Source organism: Rhea pennata, chromosome 8, assembly GCF_028389875.1.
Source record: "Rhea pennata isolate bPtePen1 chromosome 8, bPtePen1.pri, whole genome shotgun sequence".
NCBI classification, from domain to species: Eukaryota; Metazoa; Chordata; class Aves; order Rheiformes; family Rheidae; genus Rhea; species Rhea pennata.
Window position 1 is genome coordinate 6220768 of NC_084670.1, and position 21261 is coordinate 6242028.

Genomic DNA, 21261 nt, shown 5'->3' on the forward strand with positions numbered 1-21261 from the left:
CAGCCTCTTTGCATGCCACAAAAGCTGTTGCAAGCTGGATCCCACCGAACACGGGAACAGAACCTGCCATGGGGAAGGAGCCTTCCCAAGGTGGCAGTGCAGAGCTTTCTGTATGGCGCTGGGTAAGAGGGGCAGGTATTAAACGTAAAAGGCAACTGGTTTATAGGGGGGCAGATTCTGGCTCCGTCCTCCCGTGTGCACGCATGTGCATGCCTTGTGTACCTGTGCACATGCACACACACACCTCCTTTCCGCGTGCCTTTAAAGCGCAAGTGTCATCAGTTCTTAGTCATGACACAACAGCACTTTGGGCCTTTTTACTGTTTTGTACTGTCTACCTGTCTGATTTTTCTGGCCTCTGAGGTGTGACTTGCAGGAGCTTTCAGTATGAACAGCATTAAGTGACGTTTGAGCTTTCTTGAAGGCTCAGGAGCCAAAGTTGCTTCTGAAGTAGGGCTTAGGTATTTCTGGAAGTTAAGCTTGTGGATCCTATCCTTTAGGGCACAGCTGTTGTGCTGTTGTGATCAGTGCACGTGGATAACAGGCGGGAGCTGAGCACGGGGAGCTTCTGATTCCCGTTGATCCCATTGACTGAGGCCATGCAGATCTCTCTTGTTTTTCATGTCCTAATATTGCACAGTTGCTCTGGCGGCTGCTTGTGAACACCAGGAGAGAGCTGCCTGTTTATCTGTGTCTTGAGCAGAAAGAGTACAGGGTTGGTCGTGGATCGAGGTGCTGATCTGTCATCTTCCAGGTTTTATTCATCCCCAGACAAGAAGCCAGCAGCACAAAGCACGTACTTTCGTTACTTAAAACTGAGCTCTGTACAGAATGCAACTGCTGAAAGCAATCTGGTGTCTGAGATGCCCAGATTTATGGTTTCTGAGCGTAATTCTAGGTGTTGGCTTCCACTGGAAAGTAAAAACCTGGGCTGAGCTGTAGCTGTAGGAAATCGTATCTCTGCAAGCAGGCTGTAACACCACAGGAACTGCTGGCGGTGCATGACCTGGTGGTACATGGTCAGAAGGGCGATGCTGCAAGTCACAGCCTTGGGGCCCGGGCCCTCGGCTGTGAAACGTGCTTTCCTCTCCCTTCCCTTCTGTTTTCTAGAGCCTGAACTTGCTGATCTAGAGAGTGCCCTGCTTCGGGGCTCTGCTACTGCGTGCGTAGGCGATGTGGGGAGTGAGTCAGTAAGGGCAGTGGAGCTTCTGGCATTGCATAAGACAGTTAAGGGTGGTATTACTAATGGTTTACTGGGAAGAGACGCTAGGTGATAGAACAGTATGTTCTATTAATGTGGTGTTTCTGGAGGATAGCTAGAGACAGTTAGGTCACCTGGGTAAATAAACTCGAAATTTAGAGGGCAGGAGTGGAAAGGGCTGGACTTTTTCCTGTTCCTTTGATGTCACCTTTGTTGGAGGCGCTGGGAAGTGGGCGAGTTATGAATTGGCTTGTGAAGGAGAGGAATTGAGGACAAAAGCTGATGGGGAGACCTGAAGATGAGACTCCTTTGCTGCAGAGCCAGGCTCAGGGCAGAGTGGCGGAGACCTGCAGTAGACAGGACGCTGGGTGGGCCCCACGTCCTCTGGAAGGCAGCAGTGCTTCCAGTTTCCATCCGGGTTAGCTGGAAGCTGGTTTGAGTGGCAAGGCTGAGGGGCCATGCCCCGTTACAGATGACAGCCCTGGTGGGTTGGGGCTGGGCACTTCGTCAGTGTGTAGTCCCCGTTATGCACCCGCATCAGCACCCGAGGTGCCCAGGGTGGGACCTGTCTGGTGCCTCCTTCCTGTTAGTTGAGAGGTGTTTTAATCCCAGGGCACTGACTTCGTCCTTCAGGTTGGATGTTGTGGGGAATTACCGCTTCCAGATCTTCAGCCGCAAGCGGAGCTGGGCAGCCCTGCGATCTGCTTAAAGAGCTCCTGTAGTTCCACCTCGAGATAAGAAAGCAAAAGCATTTAACAGTGACCCCAGAGAGAGCATTTCCTGCAAACGTTATCATTCAGATCAACGGAGGCCCATTACTGCTCTGTTGCTGCTGTGCCTGGTCTGAGAGGCATGGCGTGGTATCCATGACCGCTTGCTGTGTGGGGCCGGACACAAGCAGGTTTCGTCCCCTGATTTCCCCCAAACACGCTGGTTGACTACAGCGCTGATGAATCAATTAGAAAAATAACTTGCATCAGGGACCCCTCGCCAAAATGCTGGGAAAAGTCTCCCTGGAGAACAAGTGGGAGACTGTGTGCTCAATAAATCTGCTGTGCCTTGGCTCTCCCTCTCCAGTAAATCTTGCTGCTGAAGATCTCGTTATGTTTGGCAGGCGGGAGGGACGCAAAGGTCCTCTCGGAGACCGCGGACAAAAGCCACCCCGTCTCTTAGCGAAGTCGTGCCCTGATACCCGTGGGATGGGGAAAGCGGGGATTTCTATAGGGGACGAAGACGGTCGCATCTGGGGAGGGCGGGTGTCGTCCTCCCTGCTCCTGAGGTCGCGGTGTGGAGCGGCTCGCTGGGCTAGAGCAGAGCTGCGGTGTCTCGGGGGCTCTGGCGACCGCGCCTCTCGAGGGTCCCTTGGGCTGACGCCCCTGCGAGGGGCCGGAGGCGTGCGTGCGTGCGTGGCGCTGTTCGCTGTCGCGCGCGTTAAAACGCGGCGAGCAAAACCTCAGCGCGGTCGCCTTTGGCGGTTGTGCTTTGGCTCCCTCGCGCAGGCTCAGCCGGTGAACGGCTACGCCGTGCCTGCTCCCAAAGGCGCGTCCCTACCGCGGCGCCGGAGCGCCTCCCGCTACAGGAGCGCTGTAGCCTACAGCGGGTTAACTCGCTCTGGTTTGACTTGCTCGGTGCTTTTCATCTTCCCCGGCAGCGATGTTTTAGCCCGGTGGAGAAAGGAGGACTGGTTCCGCTGGCAGGAGTTAGGCAGCCGCGGGAAGCGGCCATCGGCGTCCGTGGCTCGGCGCTGAACGCCCTGAGAGGGGCCAGTCCTGTGCGGCACCGGCCGCGCACCCTGGCACTGCCCCGTCCATGGGCTCCCCTCTTTTCTGTGGGGTGAGCAGCTCCCTGAGGGCTGTAATAGACGAAACATGCCCTGAGCGGTTTGGTACAGCGGATGTCAACGTGCTGGAGGAATCCGTTACTGGAAGGGCTTGACCTCAGCCCGGCCAGGTGGGGCTCAGGAAGGTGATACCCCACGGAAGAGGACAGGACTTGCTGCACCAGAAGGTCCCCTCTTTCCCTCGGCTTTCGGGGATTTATCCCTCCTGATAGGGAGTTTGCAGAGGTCGACTAGCTCTCCAGACGTTTAATTGTAGGCCACTGAGTGTGAAGAAGCAGACTGTGGATCAGTTGGCGAAACACGCTTCGTTTGCAGAGCAGTTGCATTCTTCCTCTTAGGGACTCTCAAGTTTTAAAAACAGAATAATATGTTTTTTAAATTAAAATTCTCAGGGAAACAAAATGTTGGTCGTCTTCCCCTCCCCACTCCTTTTCAGAAATTGCTCTGTGATGGCAGCTGGAAAGTGAAATTCTAAGTGTTGTGCATGCCATCTGCTTTGCTTGGATCTAGGAAATGGCTGGAGTCTGTACAGCCTCTCAAGTGTTTTAAACACTTGCTGGGGGAAAAATTGTGCCCTTTTCTGTCTTTCCCAGTAAGACCCACGGAGGCTTGATTGTCCTGTAGGTGAATGTGAAGTTGAGGCCAGAACGCTTGTTCCATAATCACACCTTGATGCTGTGGTTCAAAGCAATCTGCTTGCGTCGGCTGATGGCTACTTGTGAGCGTGTCCTGCCCAGGAGGCAGTGGGCTTTGCACTGAGCTGCCTTCTCGTGAAAATGTGCGGGTGAAAGCGGGCAGGGAGGAAGCAGAGGACGCGACTCCTGGTGAGGATCTACTCAGCGGTAGCAGCCTGGCTTTTTGCGTCCTGGAGGAACAGGTAGCAGAGTCTGCTCCAAGGCAGGAATTGGATCTGGACAATTCTGGGGTGGAGCTTGTCCACGTGGAAGGGCACAAACAACTTTTAGATACTGAAAGCTTGTTTTCTTGAAGTGTTTCCAACTTTATTGACTGTCTAACTTTGAGTTGAGAGGAAGCGTTAGTTCACAGATCGATGTGCTGCAGCATGGGGGTATACTTCACAGGCACCCACTGTCCTGCCCAGGCTGCAGTGAGAGCAGGGACAGCTGGGCATGATGTCTCTAGTCTTCCCAAAGTAAATAAGGAAGGAAAACTCTCTCTCCAGCAAAGGAGAAAACATACTGTCTCTAAAATAAATATATCTATTTGTGGACTTGCTATGGGTTCTCTCTGAGTTTCCATGCAGCTTCTTTGATAGCTGAGCTCCTGTTAGCTCCTTGATTGGAGGACACCAGAACAGTTAGGTTTCCCTTTAGTTTATTAAATTTTCACAAAGCTGTGTAAGGGCTTGATACTTTTTGAGACCTCTGCGTGCCAATGAGCCTAGTTAAATTTAGCCATCTGTTTCAGAAGCTAGGTGAAGAGGAAGCGAGCAGCATAGGAGGGCTGGGACGTGGAGGTGACATGTTACATTGGCACCCTCCTTCTGGAAGGCTTGTGGGGACTCTGGTCCCATTCCCACAAACCATTTCCAAATCCCAAGGGAGCCTTCTTGTAGCTGCTCACCCAGGCAGATTTGTGCTGCCACCTCTGGACCTCAGGCTGATCATTCTTCTCCTTGCTTTTGCCTTTCTGAAGAACATAGTGGCCATTTTTAGAAAGATCGCTTGGTGTCCTCGGCAGCTGGGGTTGCCAGCCATCCTGCAGCCCCATGCACCCTGCCTTGGAGATCTAGGAGGGCATTTCACTGGCCTCCCCAGGGAGGTTGGACTTGGCTGTCCAACCGTCAAGGTTGTCACAAGGGAAACACCCCCAAAATGTGTGTTTTGGGGGAAAGAGACAGATACTCCAAACCAAGAGGTCAATTTTAACACTAAATGTGATTATTCTGTAGTGTGCAGCCCTGAAATGGCACTTGGCTTGACTCCACTGTGAAAGTTTATGGGCATATATGTGTACATAATCTGTTTTTTAAGTTGTGAAAGAGATTTAAAGTTACGGGATTCAGAGTACGCTCTTGGAGTTTTTTCTCTCTTAGCTTGTACCTGCTGCCGGTTTTAGAAACTCCCAGCTTTTGGGAGCTGTGTCTCTGCTATCTGGCTAAATGAACAACTTTACTAAGGATGTGCTTTATTTTAAATTGGTTTCTTGAGATTCCTTATGTCAAACAGAGTTACCTTTCTTTACTTGGCTTCATTAGTGATATAAAAGGCAGCGGAGACATGGGTGGATTGTGCAGAGGGAAAAGGAAGCAATTTCCAAACAAATCCAAAGGGCTCTTAAGGAGAAATGAGAAACTGAAGTTTGACTTAGTCTGCTCAAGAACCTTTGCAAGCAAATGGCCAACTCTCCCATGCTCTATTTCAAAATATCTGGTTCTGCATTGGGCTGAAGAAGGCTTTTGGTATCCTTGCTATACTTCAGGACAGGGCTGAAGGGACCCAAGTCAGCATTTCCTGATGTGTTTTCAGCCTGAAAGATATTTTATATTTTGAAGAAGTTTATGATCTGAAGTTTATGAAATTTCTGGCATGTTACAGGCTACAATGAAACCTAGTTAACCAAGTGTTTTATTTGGGAATAAGTTTGTGGGGGCCTCTGCAAAGTCCCAGTTTAACTCCATGGATCTGTCTTTAGGTTAGCTTTGTAAGACAAGTTCATTTCATTTAAACTTAGCATCTGGGAGCCACCTCTGTATTCAGACAGTGTACTTGGCACGCTTTCCTGCGTGGAGCCAGTTCTCCAAGATACCATCTCCAAGGGCAGCCCACAACCATTAGATATCCAGAGTCCCGTGTGGCCGTGTAGTGGGGTCGTCCTGCTGCAGGGTGCTAATTGGGTGCAGCTCAAGGTGCAGAGAGGTCTGGTGGGTACTCCTGAGCAGAGAGTTCAGAAATTCAGTAATTGGGCTGGAACAATTATTTTTGGCTTTTGCTGAGGGAAACGCTATAAATATCAGCCTGCAAGCTTGTGCAGTGACTTTGCAGTGTGCGTCGGATTTTTTGCTCTTGTCCAGCTTGCTTTTTATTGGCAACTGAGAGTGTGACACTTATCTCCAGAAAATGCAATTTGAATTGATTAAAGAAACTCTTGCCATTGGTCAGAGTAACCAAAGCCAAACTTTCAGCAGAAATGATTACGTTTTCTTAGAAACTGCCAAGGCAGTGAGGATCTGCAGCACTGTAGCCAGTATCTGGAGGAGGGAATATTTCTCCCCAGGCTTGAAACTCTGGTTGTCCCTTGCAGCACTGGTTTCTTGCAAGATATTTTGTGGCTCAGGGAAGCCAAGGCAGAAGCTAGAGGTCCCTCAGGGAGACACCCCACACTGCAGCCTGCTGGGTACCTTGACTTTGACCTGCCGGATACCTTTGGCACTTTCTGGGCGCCTCCAACCAGCACTGTTTGTGGGCGGGCTCCATAATCCCAGCACAGGCTTGTTGCGGAGACACAGACTTTGGTAGGTGGTAACATCTCAGTGCTGCTGTTGCAGATAAGTGACCTGTGACGTTTTGGCCTGTCTGTGGGTCCCGTGAGTGTCCGTCTTTTGCACAGGCTGTGCCTGAAAGCGAGCAGAAATTGCAAGTGCACTGAATGTTTTGGTGAGATTAATAAGATCTAAATAAAACTCTTGTCAGGCAATTTCTACGATATACTTCATACCTCCTTGTAATCAAAGCCATTGCAAATGAAAGGTTTTATGCTCATTACCAGCACCACTTGTTTATGAAATACTTAGAACTGTGGAGGGTTTTCAGCTGAGTCCTGTAGTAAAGTGTAGCTCCTCTTTAAGTAGCACCTTTCATTCAGAGAGATTTTGGAGCATTTCATCTCTCCAGAAGCCCACCCCAGGCTGGAAGGGGAGGTGATCTGAGAGTTGCTGCATAGTCAGAGAGACTGGGGAGAAGAACTAAGATTTGCCAAGCCTGGTGAAGGCAACTGAAGGAAAACAAAGCAGAACAACAAAAGATGCTGATCTAAGCAGCACCGAGGAGGACTCTGTGCCAAAGAAGTGCCAATTGATAAAAAGTGCTGGTCTAGTCGTGTGCTTTTAGATTTTACTCATCTGATGATCTCCTTCCTCCGATAGACACTGGATTGGTGCTTTCTTGGACACGGCTCTCTCTGAGGCAGTTATAAATAACCTTGGTGTAGCAGCACCTGGAAAGAAGGAATTTTTTGATTACCCTTGGAACTGTGAAATCACCTTTTTTTCTTGTGTCTAGCTCCGAGCCTCACCAAAACCAGAATGAGGAGCTCTACCCCAGGGCGGGAGGTGGAGGCAGCGGGCTTGGGTTGCCTGGCAGATGGGCGCATGCAAGAGGAGGTGATTGTGGAGAGATGGAGGGCGCAGAGCAGAGCTTCTAGGAAGAAAAGTGGTAGGTTTTGTTCTTCACGCAAACCTCAATTAGGGAGGAACCTGTTACGCCAGAGAAGGATGCAAATGCTACAGAACTAGATGAAACTCATCCGTCTGTCCTCTGCAGCTTTAGTTATGTGGCATGTGCGTTGGTAAATAAGTAGTCCCCCTATCTCTGCATAGGGTCCAGCATTTGGTAAACACTCTCTGCTCTGGAGAAGGCCCATGGATGATGCTTTAAGTGTCTGTTACCAAAATAGCATGTCCGTAAGTCTTGTTGGCTGTTCCCCAGCTGTTTGGTGGGTGCAAAGCTTGGGAAAACGCTCGGTGTAGCGGGTCTCAGCCCTTTGCTTCCCAGCCGCCGCAAACAACTCGGGGCTTGGGGGGGCGGTCTGCCCCATCGCCGTCGGGGCGGCGCGGAGGTGGCGGTCCCTGCGTGCTCCCCGTGGCGGCCCGGTGCAGACCCGGAGGCGAGGGCCGCTGTCGCGGCAGCGTGGTTCCGGATGCACTTCCGTGGTTGCCCTTCTGAGAGACGCCTGACAACTTGAGCAGCCTTCAGCCTGTAAAGACTCAGTCATTATTGAGCCGGGCTGGATTTCAACCAGAGGCTGACCCAGAGGTGAAAGTCTCTGTATCCCATTACCAATCCCATGAGCTACCCAGTCACCCATCCTAATACGGTCTAATACACTTGGGAGCCAAATCACAATAGTGTTAGCAGAAAAAAAACAGCATATAGTGCACCTTCTTTTGTAAGCCCTCTGTCGCATCTAAAATAAATTTGCATCTAAATTGACAGGCTGTTTTTAATGTCTTCTGGCTATATAATGCTTAAAGGCCCAGGCTGCCTTTGTAGGTGAGTGTGGAGCATAATCCCTGTTTATTTAAAGGGAGTGGAAGTTGCCCAGCGCTCAGACGTAACCTGCTATTTTCAGATCACAGCTTCGTGGACCAGTCCCAGAGGTGGAAACGGGAGAGGGGGGTGGAACAGCGTCGTCCAGCTGCTAAGGTGAAATTAAAGCCTAGTTTTCCTTTGTTTGTAAAAAGTACCTGTTTTTAAGCTGATTGAAACTTCCTGACAGGCTCGTGGCTGGTGGCTGAACGTGTCAGTCTGACACGGGAATTGCCTGCGCTGGGCCCCTGCGTGCGGCTGTGCTCGGATCTGTGCCGCAGAGCTGGTCTCTTTGCGACCTGTTTGGGTTGCTCCGACCAAGGTCGGAGGAATGTGCGTCGCCCCAGCACTCTTGCAGCACACTGCTTTTGTTGCATTAGCCTGTCTCAGATCTCTCCCCTTGCCCGCCAACGATTAAAACAAGTTCCTGCAGTACGTAAGCGATGCTAAAGACAGTGGAAAACGTTGGGTAGACCAGCTCCAGATATGGAGGCCGTATGTAAGGTGAACTTTATTTCCTTCAGTAACTTCTTCCAGAAAACCATATCTAGATGCTTTCCACGAATCTAATCAGACCTGGAGACCCTTAATTGACTAGTGATTTATCTGCTGGTGCCCAGATGCTTTTTGCTGGAGCTTTGCTCCATGCGAGTTAGCATGCAATTTGCTGTCGACTTTGTTTTAAAGGCGTCTCTGGCAGTGGGAGACGGGTGCGAACGCGTGTCTGTAGCGTCGTCTCCGTGGTGGTGGTGTGCTTGTCTGCCTTAATCTCGCACTTGAAAAATGCTTAACCAGAAAGAACTTCCCTTTAAATTGAATTAATCCTTCAAGTGCTCTAGGATATTCAACATAGCTCCTGTTAAAAGGCACTTGCACAGCCCTCAGGACACTCTATATTTTCCCTATTTCCAGCTGAAGAAATAGGAATTAAGATGTCTTTAAGAGGTGTGGCGCGCAGGCTTTGCCTGAGGTTGGAGGGAGCAGCATGGGAGGAGCGGTGAGCGGGGATGTCAGAGCAATTACCCTGCACGAGTAATGGGGGAGGCTGTGGGGAAGATGCTGCTGGATATTGTAGAGACAGTAAATCTCGTGCTGCAAAGAGACTGCTTCAAGTTCTGCTGCCTGCAAAGGAGACTGGTTTAGAAAAATATTACAGCAGTGATATGAAATGCTGTTATATGAGTCTATGCATGAAGGAATCCAAGTTGAATATTTAGAAAACTTCCACTGCTTAGCAAACTGAATTTAATTTTGCTGCCCTTTAATAAATGCTGGTTATGAAATTACGGCATCGCTGAAGCTCCTGCAGTGCCTTGCTTCCTAAAGTACTAATCATGGCAGCCCGTCAAAATGGTGGCAGTGAGAGAAACGCCTCTCCAAAACCTTTAAAACACGACCTGCCTATTTACGTAGCGAGCGCAGCGAGAGAGGTCCTTCCGCGTGGCGGCGTGCAGCGCCCAGGCCGTGGGCACCCGGCCCCGACCCGGGCGCCTGCCGCGGCCCTGCCGCCTCCGTGTGCGCGCGTCCCTGTCCAGAGACGCCGTTCTGCAGCGTTTGTGAGCGGCCGACGCCGGAAAAACAGCACAGGCCGGAGCTGGGGGAGAAGGGGAACGGGCTGAAAAATATTTCCGTGGGATTTATTGAGGTCAGCAGGTTCTGCTTGGAGCTACTCTAGCGGCCGCCGCCGCCGCCAGCCCGAGCAATCTCTGAGCCATTAGAGAGCCTCTTTAAGACCCTTTGGAGGACAGGGAATATCCCTGGGGACTGGGCACAGGCGAGCAGGCTATATATAAAAAGGAAGGATCCAGGGAACTGTACACCTGCCAGCTCCCTTCTGATACCCGGAAAGAAGAAATCTGTAGTCATTTTGTTCCGATCAGTTTGTAAGCACCTCCAGGATAACAGAAAATAAAAATAAACGATAGCCAGGAAATTCAGAATTGCCAGGAAACAGTCAGCTTGAACTAGTCCGTCTGCGTGGGGAGAGGGGAGCTCTGGGTGGGGGAGATATCGGCGTGAATTTGGGTTTGCTCCTTCGCGGGCCGTTCTGATCGGAGAATTACAGATATCTCCCCAAAAGGCTGCCAGCCTGCAAGGCTCGGAGGGGAGGGAGGGCTTGTCACCGGCCCGGTGCCGCTCGGTGGGATTTTATTTTTCATTGCTCGAACGCAGAAAGCAGGCGTGCTTGCGGATCGGGGTGATGCTGGCCGGGGGGGAGGGCTGCGCCGGGCTGCGCGGCCCTCGCCGCGGGGCCGACCGCTCCAGCCTCGCCGCCGTGCCGAGTGCCGCCTGCGCTCGCCGGCGCCCGCCTTCTCCGAGACGAGAGAGATCGGGTGTGCAAACCAAAAGCAGGATTAGGGATTGCTGCCAGCGCTGGGTTACTACAGGATCTTTGGGTTACAGCAGGCCACAAAACGAGTGAGTCAGCAGCACGTCGGTGCTGGAGGCGAGCGTCGGTGCGTGATGTGTTAGCAGGAGTGCTGCCTGCAGAGCGCAGGAGGCAGGGCTGTTCTCGCTGGAGCTGGGCGAGGCGGTGGCTGGAGTAGCGTGTCCGGTCCCCGGCTGGGCCAGGGCTGCAGCCAGAGCCCGAGGGCTGAGCTAGCGCGGCAGAAAGCTCCGGAGGAGCTGCGGGGTCTGTTCCGAGTCCAAAGTGCAGTGACAGCTGGACAAACCTCTTTTGGGGATGTGGGGAGGGTTCACAGGCTAGGTGCGTCCGTGCAAAAGCTGGTGGAGGGTGGTGCTTGGTGCTCCTTCAGGCTGGTCTTCCCCGGTCCCTTCTAGGCCCAGAGTGCGAAGGCAGTTGAGCCGGTGTTTGGGTTTGCAGCCCAGTGCTGCACCCACAGGGACGTCATTTATGGCGGAGGTGGCTCTGCCTGCGCGGCGGTGCCCCGAGCCGAGCCGGGCTTCCCCGGCCTTCGCCCGTCTCGGCGCGGTTTGGGCCGCCGGCGCGCGGAGGGGCCGTGGCGCAGGCGACCTGGCACGGCCGGGGGAGGTTTCAGCGGGGGCTTGGGTGCAGGCGGCGCGCGCGGACCTTGCGGAGGAGCTGAGGCAGCACGGAAATGAGTTTCTGATAAATGAGCCGCGAGGTTGGGAGCCCGGGCAGGGAGGAGGAGGAGGAGGAGGAAGGGCCGGGAGGCTGGACGCGGGGGGTCCGTGAAGCGTTTTAAGGTGGTACCAAGCAGTGTAAATTTGCTGCAGTGTCAGAGAGGAACCTGAGGAAGGGCTCGGAGAGGGCTGGCAGCTTGTGCCCCGTGAGGGGTGGAGGGGACACCCTGGGGCACCTGGGGGAGAGCGGGAGTGCCCCAGGCCCTATGGGGCCAGACCCTCTGCGTGTGTCCCCAGCCCCGATGTCCCGGACTGTGGCCTGGCTGCCCTGTGAAAGGATAGGGCTTTCAGGGGAGGGAGAGCGCGATGGCTTGGCCGTGGTCTCTTAAGGCTGACGGAGAGAGGCAGGGTTGGCCAGAAAACGGTGGGTTTTTTTTGGAGAGAGATTTGAGAGTTCAGACAGCTGATTCCTCTCCAGCTACTGCCTCATTTCTCCTTCTCTGAACTCAGAATGAGCTGAAACCATCCAGAGACGGTGCACAAACCGAGAAGAGTAAAGGGGACATGAGGACAAAGTCCGGAGGAAAACTCCTCTGAGGCCAGGAGTGAAAAGAGGACACGGAGCCGGTGGCGTGCCGGCGCCTGCGGTGGGAGGGGAGCACGGTGCAGCGGGGACATTGCAGGTCAGGAGCAGCAGAGATGAACAAGGTGAAGGCAGGAGGTTTGCCCAGGAAAAGCTTGCTGAGACCTTCCCCCTGTGGCTGAAGTCAAATGAGAGACACTCGGGTTAGAGATGTTGGCAAGCTGGTCATGAGCTGTCCATCGGGTGGCTGGGCTGGCAGGTGGGCTCAAGGATTTGGGGGGATTAGGGTGAGGGAGACGGAAACACTAAAGACGTCACGAGCAGGAGGGATGTTCAAGTCGGCTGAACAAGGAGGTAGGAAAAGTCATTAGTGGGTGGGGTGCGAGAACACCAGCTAGCGAGAAGGCGTTCAGGAAGAAGGGCGAAGGCAGGAGAAGAAAGCAGCAGGAGGGGAAGGAGTCTTGTGAGCTGCTCGCTTTCTTCCCCTGGAAACTCTGGAGAAGTTTGTGCCGGGCGGAGGGGGCGAGCAGGACCGGAGCGCCTGCGCGAGCGAAGGGGGCTGCGGATGCGGGGCTCCGCGGGGTTCGCCGCCGCTCGCTTCGGCAGGCTTCGCGCAGACACGAATAGACGCGCGCGCGCTGTGCCAACCCATCACTGCACGTCGGACGGGCCCCGTCATACTCTTTCCTGCGCTGTCTGTCTGGAAGGAGTGGGCGGGGGAACTTGCAAAGACGTCTCTGATAGACAGTTCACATCTTTCTTATTTTCTTGGCAGCCGTAATGTGTCAGAGCTAGCTGAGCAGATAGGGCTATCTCTGATCCCCGGTGATGGAGTCCTTTGTGTTTGTTGGAGGGTTGCGCGTTCTGCAAAAGAGCCTCTATTTCCTTCCATCTCAAAGTGTTCAACCCCACTACGATTTAGGAGGCACTGCTGGAGGTACTGCCTTCAGCTGCTGGGCAGGCGGTGGAAGTCCCTCGGGTACGCTGGGTCGCTGCCTTCTGCTCTACAGGAATATTTACTGCCTGTGTGATGTGCTGCTGAGGGCAGGCAGTACCTTATCTCGCCGTGCAGTTAGTGCATGTTGTGGTCAGGCGGTGAAGTGTCGCGGATGGTGACGTCCAGGACTTCAGACCGATAAGTCACTCTCCTGATGTCCTCAAATATGTCATTTTGGCTCATATGCTTCTTATTGGTCAGGATTTAGGGAATGTCTTTAAGGCTGCAGTCGGTCCCCGTTTGAGGTGCTGTGAAAATGAAGCTATTGGGAAAGGCTGCAGAGAGCAGAGCGTCTCCTGAGGGCTGAGCAGTCTCACCGTGGCAGCTTTCCTTCATCATCCATTATTTATTTGATTCTCTACAAACCAAATTCATTCGTGTGCACTAATTCTGATGACGATGCTCATTTTACAAAAGAGGTAAAATGAGCTATTTTTATTCCTGATCTAGGATCCTTTAATGAAAAGGAGCATTTTTCTGTTCCTCTTTTGCAACCTGTTTCGATGTCAATGAGATAAATCTGCAGGTTTTTAAGGTGGCTGACTGAGTATTTAAACAGCCTCAAACACTATAAAATGTTGAACACTGCTCTTCCTAGTTTTTGATGCTGTTGATCTCAATCTTCCTGGAAGCACACGAGAACAGTTGCTATACATCTGAGTGACCAAAATATTTGACTTGACTCATAATTTAGAGCTGAAGCTTTTTCAAGGGAATAGTTATATGTATTTGTGCAAATAAAAAGGCTTTTGTAAGATGCATTTTTCTTCCAGCGCATGCTGTTGATTTGGGAGGGCAGCACCACTTTACAGGTATACAAATAAATGCATATTTTGGCTTTGAGTTCATGTGGGTGGACAGTTCTGCTTTTGTTGCGTTATCAGAGCTATCCTCATTGAAGCAAGTGGTCGTGGCCTGTTAAACTTCATTCCAAAGGCGTGTGCGCACCTTAAAACTTCTCACTTGCCAGGCAGATGAGAAACATCAGTGCCTATAAACAAGGGCAGTTCAAAAGCTTTGTGTTGGTAACAGAAACCCTCGAAGTGGGCTGGCTGGAGCATCGGGTACGCGGTGTTGGAACAGGCCTGGACGCAGGGTTCGTGCCAAAGTCAGAGCCGTGCGGCAGAGGTGGGTCGTGTGCCCAGCCCCGCGCGGGGAACCAAGGACGCCTGCGACTCCTGATCCTGAGGGCAAGTGGAGCCGAGGATGGGCCTGAAAGGGAAGCAAGGCCAAAGTGTCGGTAAGGCTGGATTAGCAAAGGCGACTAGTCTGTGGAGATACGTGTGCTTGATACATGCTATGTTTTTTTGAGCATCAGTGAATGGAGAGGGAGGAAGCTGGAAAGGGCTGCCCAGGGCTGCCTTCCCCCAGCGCAGCAATGCTGCAAAGGAGCTGCTCTTTTCTTCAAATACTTAGGCGGGGGGGTTGCGTCTTGCTTTTCTGTGGAGTATTCCGCAGAAAAGACGACGAACGCTCGTTGAGAACAAAATTACGCAGGCACTTATCCTCGGCGTTTAAAAATAAACAGCGCCGTACGGAGCCGGAGCGGTGTGAAGAGCGCTCGCGTTCGTGCGTGGCTGAGCGGCGTGCCTCTGCGTTCGAGGGGCCGGGGAAGTTTGGAAGCCAAGTCGCGTGTCGGGAGCAGGGCGGGCGAGGTAGGAGACGGGCGAGTCGGAGCCGTGTTTGTCAGAATGGAAATAACTGTCGATCCCATTCAATCTGTCGCCTTGTTCCCGGGGGACAATTGCAAAACAGGATTACTGGTACTTAAAAATTCATAGAAAACGTTTCTTATCACAACGTCATAATTGTTATGACTCAGAAGAGTAGAATTGCCATTTTCCTGTGCCTTTTTTCCCCTTCACTTTTGTTGCGTACAGAGTCCCTTGCTGCAGCTGCAGAATCATAAAAACAGGGCAATGCTTTATTTTATGCTAACTGCTGCATTTGACTTGAAAATTATGTCCCAGTGGGTCTTGTGGTCAGCATATTATTGCTTGATTGATGGCTGTCAGAATGGCAGTCTCTGGCAGATTGCGATGGGTGGAGGAGAACAGATGCCCGTTGACTTTAGGGGCTTAGCAGAGCCCAGGATTGAAGAACACATTTGAAAACAAAAGCAGATGGGAGGGCTCTGGTTAAGCTAACTATTCTTCTTTGACCGAGTGTCAGGGAGGAAAACTCCTGAGGTGGCTGTGTCACTTCTGTGCTGTTCTTATATGGTGAACTTTCCTGCCTGAAGAAAACAGGGGTGAACCCCACCTGACGTGAGAACTGCGCTTGAACGTATGTGTGCTCAGCCATCCAGAAGGCAGCCAGTTTATGAAAACCATTAATGCAGATATCTAAAGGGCAGCCTTTTTCCCTGGCCCCCCAAAAGAACGGCTTGTCTTTATTGAGTTCGTGCTCCTTTTGATGATTCCCGTTAACCCTTAGCCTAGTGATGCATCCAAGACAAGATCTCAGCAGGCTCCTGTGGCCACCTCCTCGGTGTGCGGCCAGTCTATTTTGCAGCAAATGCTGCACAGCTGCTGCAAGGACAGAAGGGCTGAAGGCCACAGGAGGCTCAAAATCTAAAGGCAACTCAGTCATGTTGGTCATGGTTTTGTTCTTGTCCCTGTCCTTTCTCTAGTGGATGGATTGCAGGTGGAGGGAGCTAGCATGGAGCATTGCTCCATGGAGCTGGGGAGCGTCGGCGGTCTGCGGAGGGAGGCAGGCAGCTGCAGGGAGTAGTGCAAGGTACATACAATATTTTGTGCTCTGTAACGTATTTTTTTTTTTGAGTTGTACAGGGTCGCATCAATTTGAGCTATGTCAGTGCAAAGGAGATGGAACAAGGAAAGTCTGAGTTCATTCTATTCCACAAAAATGTTTTGAATGAAAGTTTGTGGATACTATTCTGTAATTCCGTAGTCTGGTATCTATCATATTTTTCCCTCTAACTTTCCTACACTTATGTTCCTGCAAAGGGATTAGAAAAAAACTAGTGCAGTCTCATGTTTCCGTTCCTTCCTGTTCCTCAGATCACATCTGTATCTCCTTGTCTTTCCTTCCTTTGCTATTCTTTCTTCCCATCCTTCAGCACCAACCAAACTTATACAGGTTGCTGCTGTCTTCTCAGCTTGTTGTTGTTGGGGATTGCAGGGTTAATAGAGAAATTAAATTTCACTGCTGTTTTTAAATTAATTGAATCATCAGTGTGGGTAACGGGAAACAGTGGTATCATAATGTATTTGATATGGGTCTTTAAGTCAGCATTTGCTACAAAATCTAGAGTGCTAGATCTTGGGGTAAGTGATCACTAACTGATATATTGCAGTTATGTCCGCAATACAAAGGCTTCTGCTACCTCTTAAAATGTTCAGGTCATAAAGTTGAGTTGTTTTATGGTACGGTCATTTTCTGTGTATACTTCCCACAGTGCTCCTAGATCATACACTGAAAAAAAAATTGCAGGCGGAGCTAGCAGTAGCCCATGATCTCTCCAGCCCGTGTCTCTAAAGAAGTACACAAACACGTGCTCTTCCTGGTGGAGAGGAATGTTTTTTATGATTCTGGGAGCAGAGACCTGTTGAAGGTTTCAGGCTCAGAAGTTCCTGAGACGTTCCTTAAATGCTCTTGTGTTGTTTGGGGGTTTTTGTTTGTGGGTTTCTCTCTCTCTCTCTCTCTCTCTCTCTCTCTCTCTTTTTTTTTTAATCTCTTCTGAGACTCTGATAGTGCAAAACCGTCTTCTTTTTTTTCCTTTTTTTTTTCTCCCCCCTTTTAACCATTCTCCCAATACTCTGTTAGGCTGCTGAAGGAATTGTCTCCTGTTCTCTTTAAATGGCCCTTAATTTGGTGTCAGAAGCTCAGCTGGTATAAGCAAGCCTTACCTTCCCTTTCCCTAAACTTAGTGGAAGAGAAGCTACTGCCGTGCTTTGCAGCGGCATGCTTGCGCTCCTGCCAGCGAAATCCTTGCTCTCCTTGCGCTTGCAGAGTGGCGTTGGGACCTCTCTCTGCTTGCTGCAGACGGAGAAAGCCAGTCTGCTGCTCTGCTGGAGGGAAGTCTGTCTCGTGCGTAAGCACCACTCCAGTATACTTGCTGATAAGTTTGAGAATCGGCAAACTTCTCCCCGTGCCAGGCTCTTCTGCATTGGACTAAACTGGTGATAAAACTTGGCATGGTTTCAGGTAATCCATCTTAAAAATAGCCCTCAAGAAACCTCGTTGTTTAGCAGATTTACTGACATATTGAAGACATAAGTTCTGAGGTGCTGAAGGTGCTAAATCACTGCAAATCCACTGGACTTCATCTTTTCAGTGCAGAACTTTTCAAACTATGAAGCAGGATATATTGATACTATGTTAATTTCTTATCATTAATCTGTCCCTAAAACTGGAGTTTTCCCAAAGGAGTGGAGACAACTAAAGCCAACTCAGTCCATAAATCTTGTGTGACCAACAGCTGTGGTCTCCGCCTGTCCTCCTTTACTGCACGTGACTTGTGAAACATGGAGTTTGCCATCAGATCTCCGTGCACTGATGGTACAATTCATCTGAGGATGATGAACGATCGGGTTTGGAGCTGCTACTGCTGTTGGTGGCAGCAGCAGACCAAGTGCTGCTGGGTTTTGATAGAAGAGTAGCGGGCAAGATTTTCCCTTTCCTCAAAAGAAAACTGCAGAAAGACTTTTATTGATTTGTGGCAACATCTGGGCTTTTCATACTCGATAGCTCTGAAATGGCTTCAGGACCTGCCTTAGAGAGAACAAACTATTCAGAATAAGCCTGAACATCTTTACACAGTGTTCCAGCCGTATGGGGGAACAGAGCTCCATTGTCAGACCTCTGCTGCGTTTGGTACGCAGAAATGGGCTCTCCTCGGAGGACAGCCTGAGCTGCGATGCTTTATGTGCTTAGGACAGCTGTGTTCTTGCAGACAGCTTCTTCTCGCTCGTTTTAGAAATGGCTTTAACTTGTTCGCTGCTGCAGGACTGTTCCTTATTGTATTCCCTCTTGACTCGCTGGTGAATTCTTGTTCCTCCGTTTTCTGTGTAGCTTCACGGGCAAATCCCGTTCCTGATGATGGGTGCTCTACTTCATGGGATTAGTTCAATGCTTGCAAAGTGCTCTGAAATCTTTGGCTGAAGAGGCTATGCAATCCGATCTCTCTAATCTGAAATTAAGGCACATCTTCGTGGATCTGGGGCGCATCAGAGCTGTAGGTTTCTTAGGATGCGAACATCTGCGTGAGATAGGTAGTGGATTTGCCTTGTTTTTGCTGTGAAGCTGGCATAAAACGAGTCTTGAATCACAGCCCTAAAGCTAATTTTCTGTTCTCCTGGACAGTAGCACACTTACGAGTTCCCTCTTCTACAACATAGGGTTAACAGAGGTCTGGTTTTAATTGAAAAGGAAAAAAAAAAACTTTTAGTTTTATTCTGTGTAGAGCTGCTTCCAGGTTTTCACCCAAGCTCAATTTCTTTATGCTACCCTACTAACCTGATATTCTCTCTCAATGGCTCTTTACTCCAGAGAGCACAATTCTATAAATTACTTTTAGAGTGCATCTGGACAGTGTACTACCATATCTGCATTACTGCATTTCAAGGCAAAAAATCTCAAGGCTACTTAACCAACTAAAACCTATTAGAAGCTGTCTCAATATGAATATTGATCTTAACATTTAACTCTGTTTTGCCCAGTTTTCCTAAGATGCAAAATTTATGAGCCAGTACAAGAAAGGCATTTTGGAAGTCAGGTTTCACTTCCCTGTTCTGGAATGAGCACAGTCCAGGACTAGTGCCAGTAGCTTCTGATTTGGGCATAGTGTTTTGGGGGACAGGAGGTGGAAAAAGCTTAGTAGTTGCGGAGACTCACAGATCAGTGCTGAAGAGGTGGTTCCTAGTGCATTATTTCAGATTTTCTGTTTTGAAGATCAAGGATTGTTTTTAAAAGTGGCTCATGGTGGAAGAGAAACCAAACTTGCTTATAATTTCTGCTAGTTATCTCTCTAATTACATGAGATTTGCCGTATGCCTTCCATAGGGAGAGGGTGCTGTGGGTGGAGAGGGAATTGGGGGAGAGTTCTGTGGGTAGATGCTATGGGGAAGAGGATGAAATACTCGTTAGACACTTTGAGCCAACATGCCAGTTGGTCTGAGAATCATTTTGGTTTTCATTCAACCTAGTCCCTTTTCCACTTTGCTCCCTCTGTCCTCCTCACCGTTTTCATCTTATTAAGAAATCAGATCTCCTCCGTTCCGTTCTGAGCATCTCTGCTCTGCGTGCGTGTTGGTCAGCATCGACGAGGACACGTGCCAGAGGAACACCTCCTTTCTCAAGGCACAGCTAGTACGTGTCTGCAGCCTTGGCTGGATTGCGCTCGGGTTTAGTCGCATATCCTACGTGGTGCGTGCTTCGCTGCCTTGCCACCGTAGCAGTCAAAGCCTTTAATCGCCGCGAAGCGCGCTCAGACCGTGTGAGCGCTGGCTACCACGCGCGTTGCGTGCGTGTCGTGCACGTGGGCTGGGCTGCTCCGCTCCCAGTGGGATTTCCGTCGCCGAGGCGGGTTGGCAGGTACCGTTCCCATGCAACACCAGAAAGCCATCGCGCCGCAGCGACAGCTACTGCTTTTCGTGCAACTGCTTGCTCTGCGATGGTTAGTGTGTTACTGCATACTCCAGCTTCTGGCAATGTTTCGCTACCATTTTCTTCCTTACCTTCTCCTGTCCCCAGTAAGCTTTTGCTGAAAAACTATGTTTTTTTGGCTTGGTCCAGCCTCACAGCTCATGTGTTTGTGGTGGCTCTGCACTTCTTAGCAGGAAAAACAGCTTTAGTCCCTTTCTGGCTGGCTAGCTGGCTGCTTGGAGCAGAAGTTTGAAACTGAACTGTATCACAGTAAAGAAATACTTATTGGCAAGTCCTGAACTTAATTTGAACAGGGCTCTGCTGTTTAAACAATTGTTTGAGCCATAAACCAGAAGCCCTTAATTATGGTTAATTATTTTCCGTGGTGAATCTGTATACAAGCTCATCAGCATGAGATCTCCTCTGAAACGCACTAGTTGCGTGTTCAGGCATCATCCAGCCCGAATGTCCCTAATAAAATCAAATGCAGACATGTTCCCAGTGGCCTGGCCGGCTGATCAGGCGGGAGCCTGCTCGCCCAGGACAGTCTCGTCTTCGCTTTCCCTCGGCTACATCAGGCTGTGCCCTATCCATGCGTCTTCTCCAGCTGTTTCAAACTCTTCCGTCTCCTCTGCTATCAGCAGCGTTTGCAAAAGAAGGACACATCTCCTGTGCTTCCCTCTGAGGAGCACGATACCCAGGGAGTGCTGGGTACGGTGACGGGCCCCGGGGAGGCAGTCGCTCTCCTGCAGAACCTGAGAGCGTGAGGCTGCAGGCGGCACGCGAGGTTTAAATGTCTGATTGCTCGGCTCGTTTCTTTTGAGACTACAAGTGCTGATTTAGTCGGTTGCCAGGAATTTCTTTACAATCTCGGGATTCAAATGGAGAGGCAGGAGTCTGTCGGTAGCTTCTTGGAGAGACTGGCTTGGCTGCAAAGAGCTGAGCACCAACCACCTTGTGCCTCCTCCTGGCTGGCCCCAGCTCTGCCTGCATTTTGGGGTCACCAGGCAGGTTTGGGGGGACATGGGGATTTGAAGTAAATGGGAGCTGAGAGTAACATCAGAGCTATTTGAGACATGGACTCTAAGGTCCCTGTTTTGTTTAAAGAATAAATAGTAAATAATAGTAATAATAATAATAAATAGCAAGTATTTGTGAAGAGGTTATAATCAAAGTGAATCTTGCAGTAAGCGGTGAGACGTGAGCGACCCAACAAGGGGCAGTTCTCCGTTGCTTTCTGCACTCGCTGCCTGGATCCCCTGTGCTAATCTCTGGCCTCTCGTAAACCTCGCGCTCTCTGGCGTCCCTCCCTTTGTGAAATGTGGTGCTGGCACAAATGGACTGCTGAAGCACTGAAGCTGCCCGCAGCCTGCTGTCGAGCGTGTGGGATAAAACCACAGAACACAAATCTGTCTTGTGAACTTAAGTCCAGGCATCTGAGGTGGTGCACGTAGTGATGGGAGAGGCGATGAGAGCTCCCCAAGCAGCATGCAGGTAGTCAGCATCCTCAAACAGCCCTTGTTTCCCTAAGAACTGGAGCAGAAACATCTCAAGGGACAGACATCTGAGGCACACATCCCCATATAAAAGATACGAAGAGCAAGTTTGGAGGTGGCCTTGTTAGCCAGACCTGGAGCTTCTGCCCCATAAGTGGAGGAGGTCACTTTGGGAGGATGACTTACCAAAATTTCTCTTCACCCTCTAGAAAGAGTAGCACGG

The 21261-nt window shown here is 50.6% G+C and overlaps 1 protein-coding gene across 7 annotated transcripts in view; it reads left to right on the plus strand.

The window, feature by feature from the left end:
* SSBP3 (single stranded DNA binding protein 3) overlaps window positions 1-21261 on the plus strand; it is a 94282-nt gene that overhangs the window by 26512 nt on the left and 46509 nt on the right. Inside the window, exon 1 of one of the 7 annotated variants that reach the window (XM_062580869.1) lies at window positions 8407-8425. The exons of 5 other annotated variants lie outside the window; for them this stretch is intronic. The gene's annotated coding sequence lies outside the window, so the exon portion shown is untranslated. Of the gene's footprint in view, window positions 1-8406; window positions 8426-10707; window positions 10727-21261 lie in introns of those variants that run through there. One more of the 7 variants, XM_062580870.1, reaches the window with a different exon arrangement.